Here is a 20,603-nt window from a genome sequence, read left to right as displayed (position 1 = left end):
TGTCCCAGCCCCACAGAGCCCCATTCCAGCCCCATGGAGCCCCAGAGTCTGATGGAGACCCACAGAGCCTCATCCCAGCTCCTTGGAGCCCCATGGATGCAAATCCTAACTCCACAGATTCCAACCCCAGCCCACAGGTCCCATTCCAGCTTCACAGATCCCATCCCAGCCCCATGGATCCACATCCCAGCTCCATGGATCACAAGATATCCCATCCCAGCCTAATGGATCCCCATTTCAGCCACTTGGAGCTCTGTGAATCCACATCCGTAACCTATAGATCCGATCCCAGCCCTATGGATGCTCACCCCAGCCCTACAGTTCCCATTTCAACCCTACAGATCCCATCCCAGCCCCATGGATGCACATTCCAGCCCTACAATTCCTATCCTAGCCCCACAGATCCCATCCCAGCCCCATGGGTCCCCATCTCAGCCCTACAGTTTCTATCCCAGCCCCACAGTTCCCATCCCAGCTGCATGGATCCAATCCCAGCCCCACAGATCCCATCCCAGCCCCATGGATCCACATCCCAATCCATGGATCACAAGATATCCAATCCTAGCCTAATGGATCCCCATTTCAACCACTTGAACCCCCTGAATCCACATCCGACACCTATAGATCCCATCCCATCCCCCCAGTCCCATCCCACCCCTCCCACCCCCACAGATCCCCCCACTCACCCCCGCTCTGGTTGTATCACTCCTGCAGTGTCTCCAGGTTCTTGGCATCCATGTGCTGGTTCCTCATACTGTTCCGGGTCTGCCACTCCCAAAATCCTGGCTCGACTCCATCCTTCATCCACTGCGTCAGCGGCTCCAGCCGGCCCTGCTCGCTGTCGTAGCGCACAAAGGGGATCCCATCCATGAACCCCATTTGCATGTACTGGGGGATCCCTGGGCTGGGCTCTGACACCGCCACGTGCAGGTAACGCAGGGAGTGGAGAACTGGGGGGACACGGAGATTTGGGGGGTTGAGGGGATCATGGATCAATGAAAGGGGAACTGGGAGAGCTGGGAAGGGGTTTGGGGATCCTGGGGCCAAGGAAAGGGTGTGCAGGGTGGGAGAGGTGGGATGGACAGGAAAGGGCCTGCAGGGGGTCCTGGTGTCCAGGAATGGGGGCTCAGAAGGGGCAGGGGGTGGTGCAGGGACTGGGAGAGTGGGATGGGGGTTCCAGGGGATCCCTGTGCCCAGGAAAGGGGGTCCAGGGATCCCCAGTCCCAAGGAATGAGGGGTCAAAAGGTGGGAGGACCTGGGAATAGGAGTCTTGGGGATCCTTGATGCAGAGGAAAGGGGAGTTGGGAGCTGAGAAAAGCAGGAATGGGTGTCCAGGGGGTCTCAGGGTCAAGGAAAAGGGGGAACTGGGGAAGGCGGGATGGATGAGAAAGGGGGTGCAGAGGGGGATTGGTACTGGATAAGGGAGTGCAGGGGGGTCCCAGTGCCCAGAAGTGAAAATTCAGGACCCCAAGGAACCCCCCGCCAGCAGGACACACGGGTGAAGAAATGGGGGGACGCAGAGATTGGGGGGTTCTGGGAGCGTCCAAGGGTTGGGAAGCGGAACTGGGAGAGCCGGGAAGGGTCCAAGGTCCAATGAAGGGACTGGGAGAGGCGGGATGGGTGCCCGCCGGTGCCCACCAAAGGGGGTCCAGGGGTCCCCGGTGTTGAGGGCAGTGGGGTCTGGGAGCTGGGAAAGGCATGAATGGGGGTTCAGGGGGTCCCTGGGTCATGGAAAGGGGGATCTGAGGCTGGGAGAGGCGGGCGGATCCCGGGGACGCAGCTCGGGAGACGGAAAAATGAGACGGGGGAAAAGGGGAATTCCAGGGAATTCATCTGGATCCCACTGGATCCTCGCTGAGACCCCCTGGGACCCCTAGGACCCTCTGGGACCCCTGAAACCCCTTCCAGGAAGCGCCGGGAATAGAGAACTGGGAGGACGCAGAGATTCGAGAGATCTGGGGGTGCAAAAGCCGAGGAAAAGGGCGGGTCTGGGGTCTGGGAAGGCCGGGATGGCCGGGAATGGGGGTGCAGGGGGTCCCGGAGCACTGACGGGGGTGCGGGGAGATCCCAGTCCCGGATCAGGGGTGCAGGGGGGTCCTTGCACCTGGGCATGGAGATTCAGGGATGTCTCAGTGCCCAGGAATGGGGGTTCAAGGGGGTTCCCCGTCGTTATTCGGGGTTCAAAGGGATCCTGATCCAAAGGAATGGGAGATGCAGTGGGTCCCTGGGCAGATAAGGGGGTGCAGGGGGATTTCCCCGCCCAGGAATGGAAGTTCAGGTGATTCTTTTCCCAGAATTCGGGGTTCAGGTGGGTCTCAGAAAAAGGAGTTTCACGGGGTTCCGGTGCTGGGGAAGGGGGCACAGAGGGGTCCCCGTGCCCAGAAATGGGTGCTCAAGGGGTGCCCGTGCTCAGGAATGGGGGCTCAGTAGATTCTGATGCCCGAGAATGGGGGTTCAGGAGGGTTTCCCTCCCCAGGAATGGGGTTCAGGGCAGTCCCGGTGCCAGATGAGGGGGTACAGGGGGGTCCCGGTTTGGGGGAGGGGATAGAGGACCCAAAATGGGGCTATGGGGGGTTCCCGCGCCCGGTAATAGAAGTTAAGGAGGGTCCCAGTGCCCGGAAATGGAAGTTCAGGGAGTTCCCGGTTTCGGGGTTCCCACTCACCTTCGGTCGCGCCCCCCGGGTCCCCCAGGAGCCCCCAGAGCAGCCCCAGACCCAGCGCTGGAGCCATGGCGCTGCTCGGCTGCGGCCCCGCCCCAGCCATGGCCAGGCTCCCTGAGCCGCATCCGGCCCTGCCATTAGTCCCGCTTTTTACTGCCCGCCAATGGCAGCTCGATCTGTCAGTGACGTCATCGGTCACCGGGCAGATCCCGGTCTCGCAGGTTGGGACGAGGAAGCGAAAGGGACCGAGGAGGGCGGGGCGGGGACGGGGGAATTGCAGAGAATCCCTCTGGATCCCGCTGCGACCGCCCTGGAGCCCTCTGAGAACCACCTGGGAACCCCTGGCACCCCCTTAAGGAAGCGCCTGGAGGGGAGAACTGGGGGGATCCGGAAATTTGGGACATCTGGGGGTGCAAAGGTGAAGGAAAAGGGCGGGTCTGGGGTCTGGGAAGGGCGGGAGGGCCGGGCAGGGGTGTAGGGGGTCCCAGAACACGTGAAGGGGGTCCAGGAGGGGCCCCAGTCCCGGATAAGGGGGTGCAGCGAGGTCCCCCTGCCCAGGAACGGAGGTTCAGGGGGTCCTTGTGCCCAGGAATGGGGGGTGAGGGCAATGGGGGTTCCAGGGGGTCCCTGTGCCCAGGCAAGGGGGTGCAGGGCCCCCGGTGTTGAGGAAGGTGATGGGTGGGGGCTGGGGAAGGCAGGAGGGGGGGGTCCAGGAAAAGGGGGTGCGGGGGGGCATTGGGGCTGGATAAGGGGGTGCAGGGGCATCCCCGGGCTGGATGAGGGGAAGCAGGGGGATCCCGGTGATGGATAAGGGGGTGCAGGGGGGCCCTGTGCTGGATAAGTGTTTCGTTCTTGTTGTTATTCATATTTCTCAAGTCCCATACTGTAGCAAGCTGTTTTCTCTGCAGCACAGTTCTTCCTGTGTCTTCTCAGGGGCTCCTCCTGGGCTCTCAACCCCATCCCTTTTATCCCAGCTATCTTTACGAGCCACAGCTGCTGCCCAACCAAGGACTTCGCAGCTGTGACTCATTTAGAATAGCTAGGATCCACTTATCTAACACATAGGACTCTCACTACATTTCAGTTGTTGTATTCTTATTGCTGTTAATACATATATTCACAGATAAGATATATCCACAGATAAGGGGGTGCAGGGGGGTCCCTGTGCCTGAGAATGGAGGCTTTGGGAGGGTTCCAGTCCCGGATATGGGGGTGAACAGGGGTCCTGGTGTTGAATAAGGGCATGCAGTGGGGTCCTGGTACCCTGGAATGGGGGTTCAGGGGGAGTCCCTTCCTGGGAATCAGGGTTTGGGGGGGTCCCGGTGCTAGATAAGGGCCTGGCTGGGATCCAGTGCAGGGGGTCCTCGTTCACTGGAATGGGGGACTCAGGGGGATCCTGATCCTGTTCAGGGTGTGAAAAACAAAATTCACTGCTTAGAGTTTTTAAAAGTTTAATAATAATAGTAAGAGTAAGAGTAATAGTAATAGTAATACTAATAGTAATAATAATAATAATAGTAATAATAATAATAATAATAATAATAATAATAATAATCCAGAAAAGGACGATATTTCCCTCCCCTCCCATGCGCTGGAGTGCTCTTGGCCAACAGCCAAAGAACACAGGGGTGTACACAGACAATGTTATCTTTATACTGTTACATTGCTGAGATATATGCACATTCATGTGTTTCATGCATTATTCAAAAATTCTTGTGAACTTTCTGATGTTTTGGGAAGTTCTTTCTTTGACTTCTTCACACTCCAGCTTATCTACACAACATCCTGTGTGTCAGGTCAATATATTTTATTTATTTTTGTGTCTCCATCCTGCTGTTTCACATCCTCTGATAAGGATTCAGTATGGCCTCCCTAATTTTAACATGGTATTGTCTAATTGTCCTCTGGTGCTCTGCTTTGTGTCACGGTTATCTTATTACTTGGACAGGCTGGTCAGTGGATGGCCTTACACTGTTTTTAGTTACACAAAAGCCTTTTTCACATCTTATGTTTTGCTAAGTCCTATTGAATCATGATTTTAAAGGGTTAGGATTTTAGCTGAGTGTTAGAACCAATTCATATTGAAGTTAGATACACCAATGTTAGGTTAATGATTATTGGATGCTTAAGCTAAAGCTAATTGTTATATTATGAGCTCATTTGTAGAAGGAAGAGGAGCAAGTGAACCATTATAGGAACATATTGAAACCAGCGGAACAATGCCCAGCACCTGGACTCTGTGTCAATCCATCACGAAGCAGGGGGCCTTGGATTGTGCCAGAGGATCACAGGGACCTGATGAAGACCTTCCTGACTTCATCCCTGGGACCACTGACCCAATTTGGGACCACTGACCCAATTCAAGAGAAGAATTGCGCACGCGTGAAGGACTACTAACCTCATTTTAATACAACGCGGGGATGGGAGGTGCTGGGGTTATGTATATGTATTATTTTGGCAAATAAATAGAAGGCAAAAATCCTTGTGTGGTGCGGTCACGCATTTTGAGAATGATTCCCCCGTGCTGCCCACCGGTATAATAAACATACAACTTTCTAACTTTTGACTAGTTACAGAGTCTTTGTCCATGATCTTCAGTTTTAATGATTCAGTTAGCAAGCCAGCCAGGAGGAGGCTCTGCTGGGCTGTGAGACCAGCTCAGGTCATGGACCCCCTTGGTGCACCCTGTGGAGAAATGGCTACATGACAGAGGTCACGTAGACATTCGCTTGTTAGCCGACCAGGAGCTGGGAAAGTACCGAACACAGCTAGTTGGAGTTTTTGCACCTGCAAGATAGCGTGTCCTTGGGCCTAGCTGGGTATGATAACAAGTGGACAGAGAGACGTGGGAAATAGAGAATGTAGGCCCAAAGGAATGAGGAAGAGTTGATGGTATAGTTTAACCAATAGTTCGCTTGGCTTACAGAATATTCATAAGCTTATTACTTGCTGTATAAGTGTCTGATGCTCTCTTCAATAAACGGAACTTGCTGTTGACTCATATTGAGCCCCGAGTTTTCCCTGCACCTGTGTGTGTGAACTTTCTAGTTTTGGGGAGCAGCATTCGCTGTGACACCTGGTGTTTGAGTATAACCAGTCTTTATAAGGCTTTGTGTTCAGTGTTAACCAATCCTTTGCCTGTGGGACCTGGGAGGTGAGGATCAAACGCTGTAACACGGTGCCTTTGTGGTCCCTCTCCTTGTGGAGTTTGCAAAGTTGCAACTTTGGATTCATCTGGTGTAGTGTGAGATTTTGCTGACTATTGTGTAAAAGTTATAATTGTAACAAACTGGTAATTTTTGTTGTGTGTCATCTGTGTTAAACTGTGTATTAAGCTTGAGCCTGAGTCAAAAGGGTTAAGCCACCCTTTTAGAAGGGTTTTAACTTAAACTGGTGTTTGTGGGCTGTCAGAGCTGTAATAGAGACAGCTTGTTATAAGTTGATTCCCAAGACTTGAGGTACAGGGAAGTTGTGTGGGTTTTTTCCCCTGCATTGTGGTAATTTGATTCTTGGGACTGTATAGCTCTGTGAGATTTTAAGATTTTGTTTGCAACAAGTGCAGCATTTTATGTGGAAAAACTAGTGTGGTGATTTATGTGCATTAAACCAAATTAAAAGATTTCCAGGAAATCCCCCCCGCCCCCATTTGTGGTGTTTGTGGGCATATCAGATTTTTTGCTGTAACAGGGAGAGCCTTTCTATTTATTTTATTTGTGGTTAGACAGATTAAAGGAATCCCTTTCCCTTGCCAGTGTGAAAAGTGCATATTATATGTCTCTATGCAGATGTAAAATACTATATGTATTTTGTTGTAGTGATTAATAGGGCAGTATCAACATTTTAACAGTATGGTAAATGCAGTTTTCTAGTTAAGGTAGGAACTATGCATGCGGCATACTTTTTTAAGAAATGAATGAGGTACTTGCACCAGATAGCAGCCACAGGACACCTAAATCTTTCAGAGAAAGAGAATTTACTGCTCTGTTATTAGAAGAAAGGAACTTCTTCCCACCTTGCTCAGCCATGAAGACGCCGCTGAGGATTAGGAGGAAGAAGTTGACACTGACCATACAGAATCCTTTGTTTGAATGGAATTTATGCATCATGTACGAAGTGTATGAATATGCAACAGGCTATTGCTTTAAAGGGTTAATCCTCTGTTAACGCGTGTCCTTTTTCGGGCTTATTTTGCCCAGAAAAGGTACCCCGTCCTCCGTAACTTTCTTCTTATTGTCTCGTATTGTCCTAATCTCAATTGTTCAAATTTTTATTACTCTAATTATATAACTATTTTTATGACAATTTTATTACTATTAAACTTTAAATTATTTTTTTAAAGTGATGGGCGTTTTTCACAATGCAGGCATGGGAGGAAAAGTGGATTTAAGGGTCTTCACTTAGTTCTTATTATTCTGGTCTGCGATTTTGGAGTTTTCTGTCAGAAATCGCTCCCTTCCCCCACTCATCCACAGAGATTTGGGCAGGTTTCCTTTTCTTGCGGTAAATTAAAGCGGTGCACTAATGCGCCTAATTATGGGTAGGAAACCTGAGGGCTTTCCTCGGAGCCGGAGCCACCGGAGCCGCAGTGCCGGGAAAGCCGTGGCGGGAGGTGCGGAGAAGTTTGTTTGTGTTTTCAGCTCAATCCCCCTCGGGCCCGGGCCCGTTCCAGGGCTGTTCCTCAGCTCCGGCTCTGCCCTCACGCAGCCCGGGGGGCCCTGAGAGCGCGGGGCGGGGCTGTGCCGTGTGCAGAGCCCGCCCCTGGCTGGGATTGGGCGATGGTGCCGTCAGTCGTGGTTGTGGCGCGCTGATTGGTGGGAGCGGGGCGGAGCCGGGCCCCGGTGGCGGGCTGAGGGCGGCCGTGGCTGGGCAGCGGCGCCATTGTCGGAGCGTGTGTGCGGTCCCGCGAGCGGTGGCAGCGACCGGAGTGCGGTGAGGCGGCGGCGGAGCTCGGAGGCGGCCGCAGCGCAGGTGGGAGCCGCGCTGGGTTGTGCGGGGGCTCGGGGCTGGCTGCTGGTCTCGGGGGCGGCAGGGGGCTCGGGCGGGTTCGTTGTGCCGTGTCCGGCCCGTGTTGCCGCTGGCGTGAGGGCGCTGCGGGAGCGGCTGCCCGCGGTCTCCTTGCGGCCGCTGCCTCGGCAGGAGCCGCTGGCGGAGCAGCGCTGGCTCGGCCCGGTTGCTGTGGCTGGGACAGAGGGGGCTGCCCCGTGCCCGGGGCTGTGCGGGGAAATTCCCGTGGCCGGAGGTTTCTGTGCCCAGAGGAGACAGAGGAGTCCTGTAAAAGTGACTTTATTGCTGAGCAGAGGGAGAGGCCGTGGGGCATTTGCCGTGCGCTCTCTGCCGTTGTTGTAGTTCGCAGCCCCTTTTTTATTCTCATTTTCCCGGCCTCATCTCCCTCTCCATTTGCCCACTGGCTGAGGTACTTGGAAGGTTCAGACCTCCCGGTCCGCCAACTGCATGTCCTCGTTAATGTGCAACCCCACTTTTGTAGAACAGCCGATATTCACGGCTCTGTTAAGTCTTTGCTCTTCTGGAAGTTCAGGAATTTAGCAGGTCTTTCTGTGAGCAGCAGTCCATGTTAATTAGTAACATTTATTGAAGCTGGTGATTTCGTCCTTTACTTCCTTATCTGCGAGTCCCTGGCCCCTCGCTCAGCTGCTGAATGAGCTGCACTCTCAAGGTGTGGAGCATGGTAAAAAGATGAGAGTTGCTGTAGCACATCAGAGGAGAAACAGCATTCGTTTAACCCATGGTCTGCCAGGGAGCCACAAAACCGTGTCCCATTCCCATCCTTTCCACATTTGGACCAATACATGAGCTGCTTTTTTGTTTCCGTTGTTGTTTTGTTTTTCACCACGTTTCCTTTGTCATCTCTTTGCCAACAGCAGTTTGAGACATTTAATTTTCCACAAACCCCTATTTTTCTGCTAACAGATGATCTGATCCCATCCCATGGTTAAGTGTTGTGTTCCTCATTTCAGTGGGTTGATCAGCAGGAAGGTCAGGAGCTGGAGCTGTCTGGTTGGTTATTATTGCGAGCAGACCTTGTAATCTAATGATGCCATTGAAATGAGAAATGGGTTCTGTGGCTCCTGATATGAATTGGTTCGGGTTCCCGGGGGCTGGTCCATGGTGTTGTAGGATTCCTTCTGCCGTTCATCTTTTCCCTGTTTTTGGCCGCTCTCTCCAGCCAGGGCTGCGTCAATTGACTGCTTTTGTCTAATTAAATCATCAAATACTTGGATTCCCAACAGATTTTGCTGAATTTTTGGTAGCAAAAAATCCCCAGTGCTCTAATCCACCCTATATAACACAGACAGTGGCAGCACATGTTGGAGTGGGCAGAGGGATGATTCCCCCCCATTTGTTTATAGTGAAGTTTTCCCAACATTCTCCATGTGCTGTTTCCCTTTGCAGCTTCACCCGTTTGTGTTGCAGGGTCAGATATCCTCCCCCTGGGCTCTGCCTTGAGCTGTGCAAATTCCATCAGTGCAAGCGGGCAGAGCTTGGGGTGAGGGGCAGAGGGAATCAGCCCAATTCCTGCCCCGGGCAAGAGACCCAGGTGCATTGTCCACACTTTGCCCAGCAGCGTTCATTTGCATTTCTAAAGCTCCTCTGGAGGCTGCCTGGAATGGAGCTTCTCTTCCAGGGCAGCCATCGGGTGAGTCACATGGGGCCCCCTCAGAATCTGCTGTTTTTAAAAATAGTATGAGCTATTTACGAGTTAAAAGTGTTACGGTTAAAGCTCTTCAATTTTGCAAAATAGAACATAAAGGTGAACATGGAAAAACGCAGACCAAAACTTGATTCTCACACTTCTGTCCCAAACCTACCTGACAATATAAAGTGGGAATATTATGTAAAATTTTTCTCATGTTGTAGTTTTGTCACTGAAACAATCTCTTTAGTGTTAGAGAGCCAAGGCATTTCTTGGTTCTGGCCAGGATGTGCAACAGAAATAATTTCTTTCACAAATAGCCCGGCGGTGCAGAGAAAATCATTCCATACCATGTGAGTTTTTCTGGATTTTTCCTAAACTTTATGTAGTCTGAACCAATCTAAATGCACTACTTTAATGTTCTTTGCTTCCAAGTTGTGTAAGTTTTCCGTGTTTGGTTTCCTGTTGGACCCGGATTTCTTCCCCTCTGATGTGAATTCGGTCTCCACAATCCTGGATTTCCTTCTCAGCCTTTTCCAGCCCAGGTGTCTCCAGCTCTGCCAGGGGCAGTGTCTGGGGTAGCTGTTGGTTGCTGTTTGCTGCTGGGTAATGTTGATGTTTTGTTGCTGGTCGTTATCTCTGTGGGTGTCTTTTGGGCTATTCCCAGTCTGTTGGGATGTTGAACTCATCTCCATTGAGTGGTGTAACACCCCTTAAAGAAAACCTTTAAAATTCCTTTCCCCAAGGCAAAGACAAATCAAGCCTGAGCAGAGAAATAAGATTTAAAAGGAACAAACTCAGTACATTTTGCAGCAGTGCAATGGCAGGCAGCCCAGAGTGTGGGTGTCAGTGAGCCCCAGAGTGGAATTGTGCCGTGGTGTTCCCCAGCAGCTGTGGCAGTGCAGGCCCAGCCAGCGCTGAAGCTGCAGCAGTGGCAGCAAGGCTTGGCCCCAGTGGCTGGAGATGGCAGAGGAGGGTGGCCAGGATTGCAGAGGATTCCAGGCGAGGATCTGTGGGCAGGCGCAGGGGCTTGGCCCGCTGTGGAGCCCTGGCTGCTGCTGCGTTGCCTTCAGGGCAGGCTCAGGGGCGGCCTCCCATCGTCCTGCTGCAGGCGGGAAGTGCAAATCTGCGGGGCTTCAGAGCCCTTGAGGCCAGGCTGAGGGGTTTCCCCGTGTTGAGCTGTGCTGGCGGCTGTTTGTAGCCTCAGGGACACTTGGCATGAGCCCCTTGGCCACCAGTGGTGCTGCTTGGCACTCCTTAGGCAGGAGCCGATGTCCTGGCTGGGTGTTGGCAGCAGCAAAGTGCCAGGGCAGGCTCAGTGCCAGCCCAGCTTGCTGTGGGAGAATGTGCCTTGATATCTGCTCCAGTGGTTGCTGAAGCAGTGAGAATTTCTTTTGCCCCCCTGTTAGGTGCCATGGTGTCAGCAGAAGATATTGAAGCCTTCCTGCTCAGGGCATTTCAGTGCCAGGCTCTCACAAGCAGCCACAGCTGGGCGGGTTGAGCTGAGCATGGGGCGGTGACCTGCGCTGTGTCTGATTCCCCTTCCTTCCCTCCCCTGGAACAGGGTGTTGCTCTTAGACACCACTTGTCCTGGTTGGTTCAGAGTGCTTTGGAGAGGCTCCATATCTAATTTTCCCTCTTTCCCTGGGATTGCCCACACTTCTGGGTTCACTTCAGCATAGGCCTGGCCAGACATTTGACGCAGAGGTACAACAGAACTGGCCTCTGTATGCCTTTTTATAATATTAATTTGTGTTACAAGTTTATTGATTAAATCCCTTCCCAGTGAATCGTGATAACAATTAGGAGCAAATAAAAATTCATGCATTAAAAACTCATCTCCTAGATCTACTAATAGTGATTGAATAGAACCATATATGTTTCCCACTTATCTCCTCACTAATCAAACACATTTTTAGCATTTTCCCCCCTTCGGTCTAAGATTCAGAGTGGATTGAGAGGCCCCTGTGTCCATCAGGAAATGCCTGCTCTCAATGCAGACCCACCCTGAATGTTCTCAAGGGCTGCAGTGTGGAGGGTCCCTGGTGTGATGGGAGCTGTGACAGCCCTGCCAATCCATGTCCATCAAGGGGTGGACTTGCTGGTCCTGAGGGTGCTGCTGTCTGTGCTTGCAGTGTCCTTGTGCCCTGCAGCTGGAGCCCTGGTTCCTTGCCAGAGGCTGTTTGGGTGGGCTCTCCCCTGCCGAGGAGGGCAATGCCTCTGCCAGGTGCTTGTGGCCGAGCCGTGCCCTGGGTGCTGGGGCCCCCTTGGGCCCTGGGGTTGATCCCTCAGGGGCTGTAGGAACTGTGCCCTGGCCTTTGCCTTCAGCTTGGCCTTTTGCTGCTCCCTTCTTGCATTCACCTGCTGTGCCTTTGTGCCCGAGTGCTGCAAGGCCTTCTTGTGCCCCTCCTGCAGCTCCCTCAGTGCCTGTGGGTGCTCATCCTCTGAAAGCTGCTGAGCTTTCTGCAAAATCATTTGTATCTCCAGTAACCCTAACAAAAGCCTTAAAAGATGATCTCCATGCTAAAATGCACAATCCGCCTTTCCCAGGTGTTCCTTGCTCCTCCTCCCTGTGCTCAGGGTGCCCTCCCCAGCCCGTATCCCAGAGCCGCTCCCTGTCCTGCCGCAGTGTCCAAAGGCGCCCCCGGCGGGCAGGGCCGGCAGCTCCGCGGGGCCGGGCAGCGGCCGGGGCGTCCCGCAGCCTCCTGGGGGCCGGGGGCCGCTGCCGGCCCTGCCCGGGGCTGGTGGGGTCAGGCAGCGCCCGGCGCTGAGCCCCGGCTGCCCCACAGCCCCGGCCCGGCCCCGTTCTCCCCACAGGCCCCCAGCCCGTGCTCCCGGTGCCGCAGCTCTGCGCCCGGTGCTGCCGCTGCCCCCCACAGAGAAACCCCCTGAAACCCTGACCTCCTTTCTTTCCTGTCCTGGAAACCGGGGATACAAAAGATCTGGATCAGCTGAAAAGTTTTGAGGCTACGACCCTGCTGATAAACATCCCAATCCTCAGTATTTTTCTCTTCCTCCTCTTTTCCATCATCCTTTTCCTTCCCACATAGATTCCTCCTGCAGCTTCTTGCCTTAACCATATTGCTGCACACTCCCCTTCACCCAATCCCTTTGCAGCACACCAACACCATCCATGCCCTGTTGTCCAAATGCGAGGGGAATTTGGGGAGGTGGGAGTGGGGCGGCGCCAAGGCCGGGCCCCCCCACGCTGTCCCGGCGGGAGCGGCTGCAGTGGGGACCGAGTGCGGGCGGGAGCGGCCGAGAGCCCAGCGCTGCCCCAGCCCGACCTGCCCCAGCTCCATTCCTGCCCCTGCCCCTGCCGTGGGATGCTGTGGGTTTGGGGGGGAAGAGGGAGCCGGCAGTGGGTGCTGGGCCTGGGGCAGGAGGAGAAGGGAAGGAGAAGCAGAATTGAGGAACAAAAGGGTCAAACGATGCATGAGGGAGGAGAAGGTGGGATTGTGCAGGAGAAGGAGGAAGAGGAGTGGGAGAAAGAGCAAGGACGCTGGATGTGGAGGAGGAGCAGAAACAGGAGGCACCACAAGGTTCCACTTCTCCCTGTATCTGCAGCTTCCCTGCCAGCCCCAGTAGCATTCCCCCCCTACCATGCAGCAGGTGACCAGGGATTGGGATCCACGATTTTCCCGGGGGTGAATCTTGGTGTTTCTGAGCTTTATTGGGCTAATTGTTGGTGCTTTGTTTTTTTGTGGGGGCTGAATCTTTATATTTGGAAGGTGCTTTTGTTGAATCTTGATGTTTGGGAAGTTTTTGATCTGTGTGTTGATGTTGGGAGGACTTTTGTGCTGAATCTTGGTGTTTTGGAGGTTCTTAGAGACACAAGATGCCCAATGACTTAATGAGATGAACTTGGGAAAGGAGGAGCTCCCAGTCCAAGACACTCTCATTTTGTTCTTTTCCCCAAACCAGGATTTTTCATTCCTAGGGCGTGTGTGAATGGAGCAGGAGGAAAAGCCCTGGAGATTCCGCACGAGGAGGGGCAGCAAACCCAGCCCAGGGAGCTGTGGGGAGGAAAGAGCCCCCCTGAGCAAGGAAGGCGGCCGGAGATCCAGCCAGAGCTCAGAGCTGGTGGAGAAGCCCCATGGCAGAGAGAAGCCCCACAAGTGCTTGGAATGTGGGAAGGGTTTTAGTCAGAGCTTGCACCTGATCCAGCACCAGGTGATCCACACTGGGGAACGGCCCTACAAGTGTGAGGAGTGTGGGAAGAGCTTCAGCTGGAGCTCCAGCCTGACGCGGCACCAGAGGATCCACACTGGGGAAAAGCCCTTTGAGTGCAGGGAATGTGGGATGAGCTTCAGCCAGAAGGGGCACCTGATGCAACACCACAGGATCCACACAGGAGGGAAGCCCTATGAGTGTGTGGAATGTGGGAAGAGCTTCAGCCAGAGCTCTGGCCTGAGGAGACATGAGAGGATCCACACTGGGGAAAAGCCCTATGAGTGTGGGGAGTGTGGGAAGAGCTTCAGCATCAAGTGCCAGCTGACGGAACACCAGAAGATCCACACTGGGGAAAAGCCCTACAAGTGTGGGGAATGTGGGAGGAGCTTCAGAGGAAGCTCGGCCCTGATTCGGCACCGGATGATCCACACGGGGGAACGGCCCTACACCTGCTTGGAATGTGGGAAGAGCTATGGGTGGCACACTGACCTGAGAAAACACCAGCGCATCCACAGCGGGGAGAAGCCCTACAAGTGTCCCCAGTGTGGGAAGAGGTTTCACAGGAGCTGCGATCTCCTCGTACATGAGCGGATTCACACCGATGAGAGGCCCTTCCGCTGCCCCGACTGTGGGAAGGGCTTCAAGCTAAACTCCCACCTCACCCTGCACCGGCGCATCCACACGGGGGAGAGGCCCTACGAGTGTGGGGAGTGTGGGATGAGCTTCTCACAGAGCTCAATCTTGACCAAACACCAACGGAGGCGCCACTAAGGGAAGCCCTGTGAGTGCCCCAAGTGTGGGAAGAGCTTTGTGTGCTGCTCCAGCTCCATCCCCCATGGGAGGATCCACGTTGGATGATCCCCAGTGACCCCTGTTGGGCAGAGCCCTGGTGATCTGTGGTCCTGGTGATCCAAGTTGGAAGGCATCTGGGTTGGGGGCTCCAAATCTTCCTGGTTCCCTGAGGCTACCTAGATAAGCCCAGCGGCAGGAACATCCATCAGGACGCAGACCTATAATGGGAATTCCATGGGGAGAGCAGATTTGTCGACTTTCAACCCCATAAAATCTTTTGCATTCAGTTCTATCTTCCTGGGACATCAAGGAGTATTGAATGGTCTTGGAGGTATATTCTGGGTTGACTATTTGGTGCTTGTATCCCCAGTCTGTTCTGTTAATGCTGAAAAAGAAGTTTTGCACCTTCAAGACTTGCCCTGAGAGTGAAGGGGGAGAGAAGAAGCACAGAGTTTGTTTTCAGACACTGCACTCACTCCACATTCCTGCTCCTGCACTGTGTTGTCTGCGGATGGACAGACAGCGGGACAGAGCTCTCCTTTCCTTTTAGTTAGTTTTAGCTAGCTGAACCAAACAAGTTCTCTGGACTGTGGGGTTTTTCCCCTTTCTTTGGACCTGTTTAAACCTGCTCTGGCCTGAACACCAGAAGAGCACGGGCAGCTCACACCTGTGGCCCACTGGGCTGGGCCTGGCCTGCGACATTTCCAGCATCGGAGGGATTGATAAGAGACTGAGTGAGCTGAGCCTACAGACCATGGAGGGAATTTGTGAGTTTGTCTCTCTTTTAGAGCGGCAAGAGGTTTTATTGTTTCATATTATTTAGGTTTTATTGTTTAATAAACAGTTTTTTCCACTTTTCTCCAAGGAGGTGTTTTATTTTTCCTGAACCAGTTGGGGGAAGGGCCGATTGAATCTGCTGTCTTAAAGGAACCCCTTTGGGAGTTCTCTCCCAAATTTGCCCTGAACCAGGACAAGGTCTTTTCCAACTTCAGAGATTCCACAATTTTGATTTCCTATTGCCCAAGGGTGTCTTCTGTAGCCAAATGGTGAAAAACTGGGGAAAAGACCAAGATTTTGGAGACAGTGGGATAGAAACTCCACCAGAAAAGGTTCTTCCCTTCTACCCAAGCACATGGATCCTCAGCTGGTATGGACAAGGAAATCCTTTTCTTTTGGCCATGATTTTGTTTTAATTTCTCTTTATCCCTTTAAAATATCCCATATTGAGGTAAAAATAGACATTGAACTAGGACTTGGGTGTGGTCAGGGTAGGACGCATGGACACATGGAGAGAGACTTGGGGACACATGGATGTTAACAGGGATGGGGCCATTTGTGGGGACATGGGAGGACACGGGCACGGATGGAGATGTGGGGGACAATGACAGGGATGGAAACATGGTGGGGAGACAGCCATGGGTGAGGACATGGTGGGACATGGGCAGTGACATGTGGGGACATGGCCATGGCTGGTGCCATGGGGGGAACTTGCAGGGGATGTGGGGGATGCTGGGTTTGAGGGGGCTGAGGGTTCCTGGGAGGGACTTGGGGCTTGCTGAGGCCTTTGGGGACCCCAGGCTGAGCAGCTCCAGCTGTGCTGGGAGACCCTGGGGGAGGTTCTGGGGCAGCTGCTCAAGGACCCCCTGACCTGGAGCCCCAGCCAGGCATTGGGCTCCTGGAAGGGGATGAACGTCCTTGTCCCCAGGAGGGAAATCCCAGCACCCCCAGGGTGTCAGGGGCAGCTGAGGGGCCACAACAGGGAGCAGAGAGCCGGACAGAGCTGTCACACTTATAAGCTACACCCCAAAAGTCCCAAAACTGAGGGATTCCTCCCAGGAAAAAGCAGCCAGGAGCTGCTAGAATTGAGAGAAAGGGGAGATGTGACCCTGCAAACTGAGCAGGAGGGGCCTGCATCCCTCAAAACCAAGCCCAGGGGTGAGGGCTGGGGCTGGGGGCACAATGGGGAAGGGGTGGAAGAGCAGGGGAAAAGAGGATTCAGAGTGCGAGAGGGATGGCACCCCCAAATTGAGTTGGGAGGGGTCTTTGGGTTGGAGGAATGATGGGTATGGGGAGGGAAAGGTGCGGATGGAACAGAAAAAGAGCAGTTCCATGGGGATCCCATTGTGTCCCCATCATTCGATTCCTGGAGTGATTCCCTGGGGCTCTGGGGGGAATGGATCCGCACTGGGTGGGTCCCCAAGCCCCCTGCCCATCCCTGGGGGGTTCATGGGGGGTTCCCTCCACCCAAATGCTGGTGATGCTGCAGCCATGGGGGAGAGGTGGGATCTGGAGTGGATCTGGAAGGGGGAGTAATAGGAAGAGGAGGGAGAGGAGGAGGAGGATGGGGAAAAGGAGGAGCAGGAACAGGAGGAGGAAGAGGAGTCGTCACAGCAGAACCACGCTTTTCCCGCCTGCCCGCTGAGTCTGCAGCCCCCCTGGCCCTGGCAGCATCCATCCCCCAGATCCCACAGGTGAGCAGGGAGGGGGAACTGACCCCAAATCCACTGGGGGGGCCTCTGAGAGGATTTGTTTGCAGGGTAGGGAATGTTTGGATCTTGCAGGTCCCCAAGGGTGAGACGCAGATGCCCCTTTGGAGACTTGTGGAGGGTTCCTGTGGCAAACTGTCTGTACTGGCTGGGGAGGTGGTACCAGTTTGGGGGGAGACATTGGCATCAGAATGGGGAGAGCAGCAAAGGCCAATCCCAGACCTGAGGGATCCCAGCAGCCTGGAGGGGTGGGAGAAGCTGGAGATGAGCAGGGTCTGGGCCTGCCTGACTGTGGACAGGGCTGTTACTTCTGGAGCTATACTTGGGCAGCAGGACCAAGGGCTCACCCACTGTTTTTCCCCCAAGCCAGGATTTGTCAATCCCAAACTTTGTCTGGATGGAGCTGGAGGAGGCTGCAAGGAAAAGTAAAATGACCTGGGACACTGAGGCAGGTGAGGAGGAAGTCACTGCCCCTTTCCCCCTCTCCTCTGCTCCATGTCTCAGCCCAGCATTGCCCCTGGCTGCAGGACAATCCCACTGCTGACACCATCCTGCCAGGGATGAATTGGTGGGATCCCTTCCCTCTAGCACCGAGGCAAATCCCATCCTCTCCTTGTCCACAACTCCTTCCTCTTCTTATTCTGTCCTTCCTTCCTCATTCCTTCCTCTCCTTTTCTTTCCTTACCCCAGGCACTGAGCTGCAGATGGAGACCAGGGAGGACAAATCCCTGTGGTATTCACATTTCTTTGAATAGAGACATAATTCTCTCTCACAGGATTTTTCCTGGGAAGCTGTGGAAAGGCTGAGAAAGCTCAGAAAGGAAGAAAACAATTCTTATCTCACTTGCTGCACCTGTTGTTTGGCACATGTGGAATGTGTTATTGTTTACTGAGAGTGATTTGTTAATTGGACTGTGGTGATGGTTGTTAGGACTGATTGACCACTTAGGTCAAAGCTGGGTCGTGACTGTCTGGAAAGGGTCAGAGGTTTTTTTTTAGTGTGTAATTTAGTATAGATTTAGTATAGCAATAGTGTAATGTAGTATAATATAGTACAGAATAAAGCATCTGTTCAGCCTTTAAAATCATGGAGTCAGAGCACATATTTCCTTGGATGGGTGAGACAAAGTAGAAATTTAACAGGATAGAAATGCATTTTTGGATTTAGGTGAAAAGTGCTGTTCTGAGCCTGTAACTTGTTTATCTGTGCTTAAGATTCCCTGTTCTCACAAGAGAGGAAAAAAATCAAAGAAAAAATCTTGTGCTCGCAGAATGGCCTTGACCAAGAGAAGGAATTCAAACTCCCAAGATAAGCGGAGGCCCCTTTGTCAGGGCCAAAGGCTGAGGCTGACCAGAGAGCTCTCTGCGCAAAGGGCAAGGACTGATGAAAACTAATTGCAGCTTGTAATGTGAAATCAGTAAAATGAATATGAATGAGACAATATGCATATGTATAAGCAAGGGGGAATTCTCAGGGGTGTGCATGTCCTTTAGGGAGAACAACGATTCCCACATGTGTCCAGTTCTAAACATACCGGCTTTACAACTTTTTACAAAGTTGTGCAGTTTCCCCTTTTTTTTCCACTAATCATTTTGGTGAGCCAGCCATGGAATTGTCTGTCCTCACAGGTGCAGAAGGGAGGACGGACTCCTGGGCGCTCCCTGGGATTTTCCTGGAGGAGCTCTGCTCCATCTGGGCTTGCCTTCTGCAGATACAGACAATGACCTGCTGCTGTGCGGATACATGGTATGTCTGTCAAGGGGCCGGGGGGAGATAGGGCTGCTGATAAGTCACTCAGAGACGTCTGAGTGCACAGCCTCGGCCCTGTGCTTGCAGGCAGCCATCGACCAAGAGCACGGTCAGTGGCAGAGGTTCCCGGTTGATAGCGCAACTGGGAACGGGTTCATTGTTCAATGGAGCGGCCGCTAGCGACTCTGGGGTGAGCCGAGTGAACGCGAACTTTGTGTGCTTGTGGTGTCCAGATATTGTATGGCTAATGCGTTGTGTGGTTAATGTTAGCGTGTTTGTAATTGTGTGAGTGTGTGGTGTATAAAACAGACCGAGCGAGTGAGTGAGTGAGTGTACCCATGGTGTGTGGGGGCAGTTCTACCCATGTCTGAAGCAGCCAGGTGAGGCCGGGAGCACCGGCTGGGGCAGGCTGTGAGGGCAGGGAACACCCCGTGGAGTCGTGGAACAAGTGGAGAAATGTGGGTGAGGACATTTAGTCATTTATTGTGTTTAAAGGTGGTGATGTGTGATTTGTGTAGATTGTGTGCATTTTACCCGTGGCTAGATGAACTCAGGGGATTCTTCTGCCCCCGCAGTTTGGACTTGGTCCCTGGAATTTTACTGTGTGCAGTTATTTTGATTGTGTCCAGAGTGTGTGAGGACCAGAAGACGCTGATAAGCTGATGTGGGTAGATGCTGAAATGTTGTATGTTGGGTTGTGTCAAGGAAAGTGGGCACTCTTAAGAGATACCCCTTTCCCAGTGAGTTTGTGTGGTTCCTCCCCCACATTGTGGTAATTTGATTCTGGGTATTGTAGGCTTGTGTTTGTGGAGATTTTAGGATTTTGTTTGCAACAAGTGTAGCATTTTACGTGGAAAAACTGCAGTATGGTGATTTATGTTTAACTGTGATAAAACAAATTAAAGGAATTCGAGGAATTCCCCTCTCACAGCAACCTAAGCCCTGACTCTTGTGAATTTGAGATGCAGGGTGTGTGTGTCTGTGTCTGTGTTTGTGTTTGTGGGCATATCAGAGTTTTTGCTGTAAGAGGCACAGCTTTTTGCAAGGCAGCAAAGTGAGTGTCAGTAGAAACAATGCTAGAATTAGATTGTGCGGGAAGAGAACTGGGAAAGAATGAGATCTTGTAAAGCAGAGTTTAGGTGGAAGAGACCAAGACAGGCACTTTATAATTTATGTTATTCTAAGGAAACCAAGGCTACTCAGAGAGCTCTAAGGAATTTAGTAGCAACCGGTCACGAGAAGCAAAGAAGTAACAGGATGTCTGAATTATTAGAAAAGAGAGTTTCAAGTAATTTAAGAAACCCAGCAGAAATAATTAAAGCTGAGTGCGTTCAGCTTATTTTATACCCCAAGACTTTGAATTAAGGCAAAAGGCTGGGATGGGGTAGAAAGATGGGAGCTAAGAAAATGGAATTTTTAGTAGACACAGGGGCAGCAAACTCAGTGTTAAATAAAGCCTCGATGCCTGTAACAGATGTTATGGTAAGGGGGCAACTGGCCAATCTGAAAAATCATATTTTGCAAACCATCAAAATAGTCATAGTTTATTGTATATGCCCAACTCTCCAAAGGCCCTGTTGAGTAGGGACTTGTTGGAGCAGCTGGAAGCAAAGATCACATTTAAAGATGGAGAGATTATTTTAGAGGTAAGGGATGAAGAATATGGACATATATTGAGCTTAATTTTAACAATTAGTGAAACTGAAATTGAAAATAAGGATGAAATTAACAAGAAAAGAATGGATCCAATGTTTCCTGGGGTATGGGCCTCTAACATAGCAGGGAGGGCAGAGAATGCACCTTCCCTTAACCAAGTTAAGGAAAACAACGGGCTAGGGTCAGGCAGTACAACTTGTGGCAAACCCATACACCCTACTAACATGTTTGGCACCTCAGCTACCCTAGTTTACTGTTTTAGATCTGAAAGAGGCCTTCTTTTGCCTCCCTATCCATAAAGCCAACCAGAAAATTTTTGCATTCAAATGAGAAAACCCTAAAAGCAGGCGCAACACCCAGCTCACATAGATTGTATTGCCTCAAGGCCTTCAGGGCTTCAAAATTCCCCTGCTCTGTTTGGAGAAGAATTTACA

General features: G+C 52.3%; 2 pseudogenes; one reads left to right on the top strand and one right to left on the bottom strand.

Moving 5' to 3' along the window:
• The window catches only part of LOC128945567 (zinc finger protein 208-like), a 324,996-nt pseudogene that overhangs the window by 20,467 nt on the left and 283,926 nt on the right, over window positions 1-20,603 (bottom strand).
• Window positions 12,661-14,719, top strand: LOC128945501 (zinc finger protein 239-like; annotated as a pseudogene).

The sequence above is a fragment of the Melozone crissalis genome, unplaced genomic scaffold, assembly GCF_028551555.1.
Source record: "Melozone crissalis strain CALT ecotype California unplaced genomic scaffold, PUWL_Pcris_2 ptg000066l_1, whole genome shotgun sequence".
In the NCBI taxonomy this organism is placed as follows: domain Eukaryota; kingdom Metazoa; phylum Chordata; class Aves; order Passeriformes; family Passerellidae; genus Melozone; species Melozone crissalis.
This window is presented reverse-complemented; position numbering and strand designations above follow the sequence as displayed.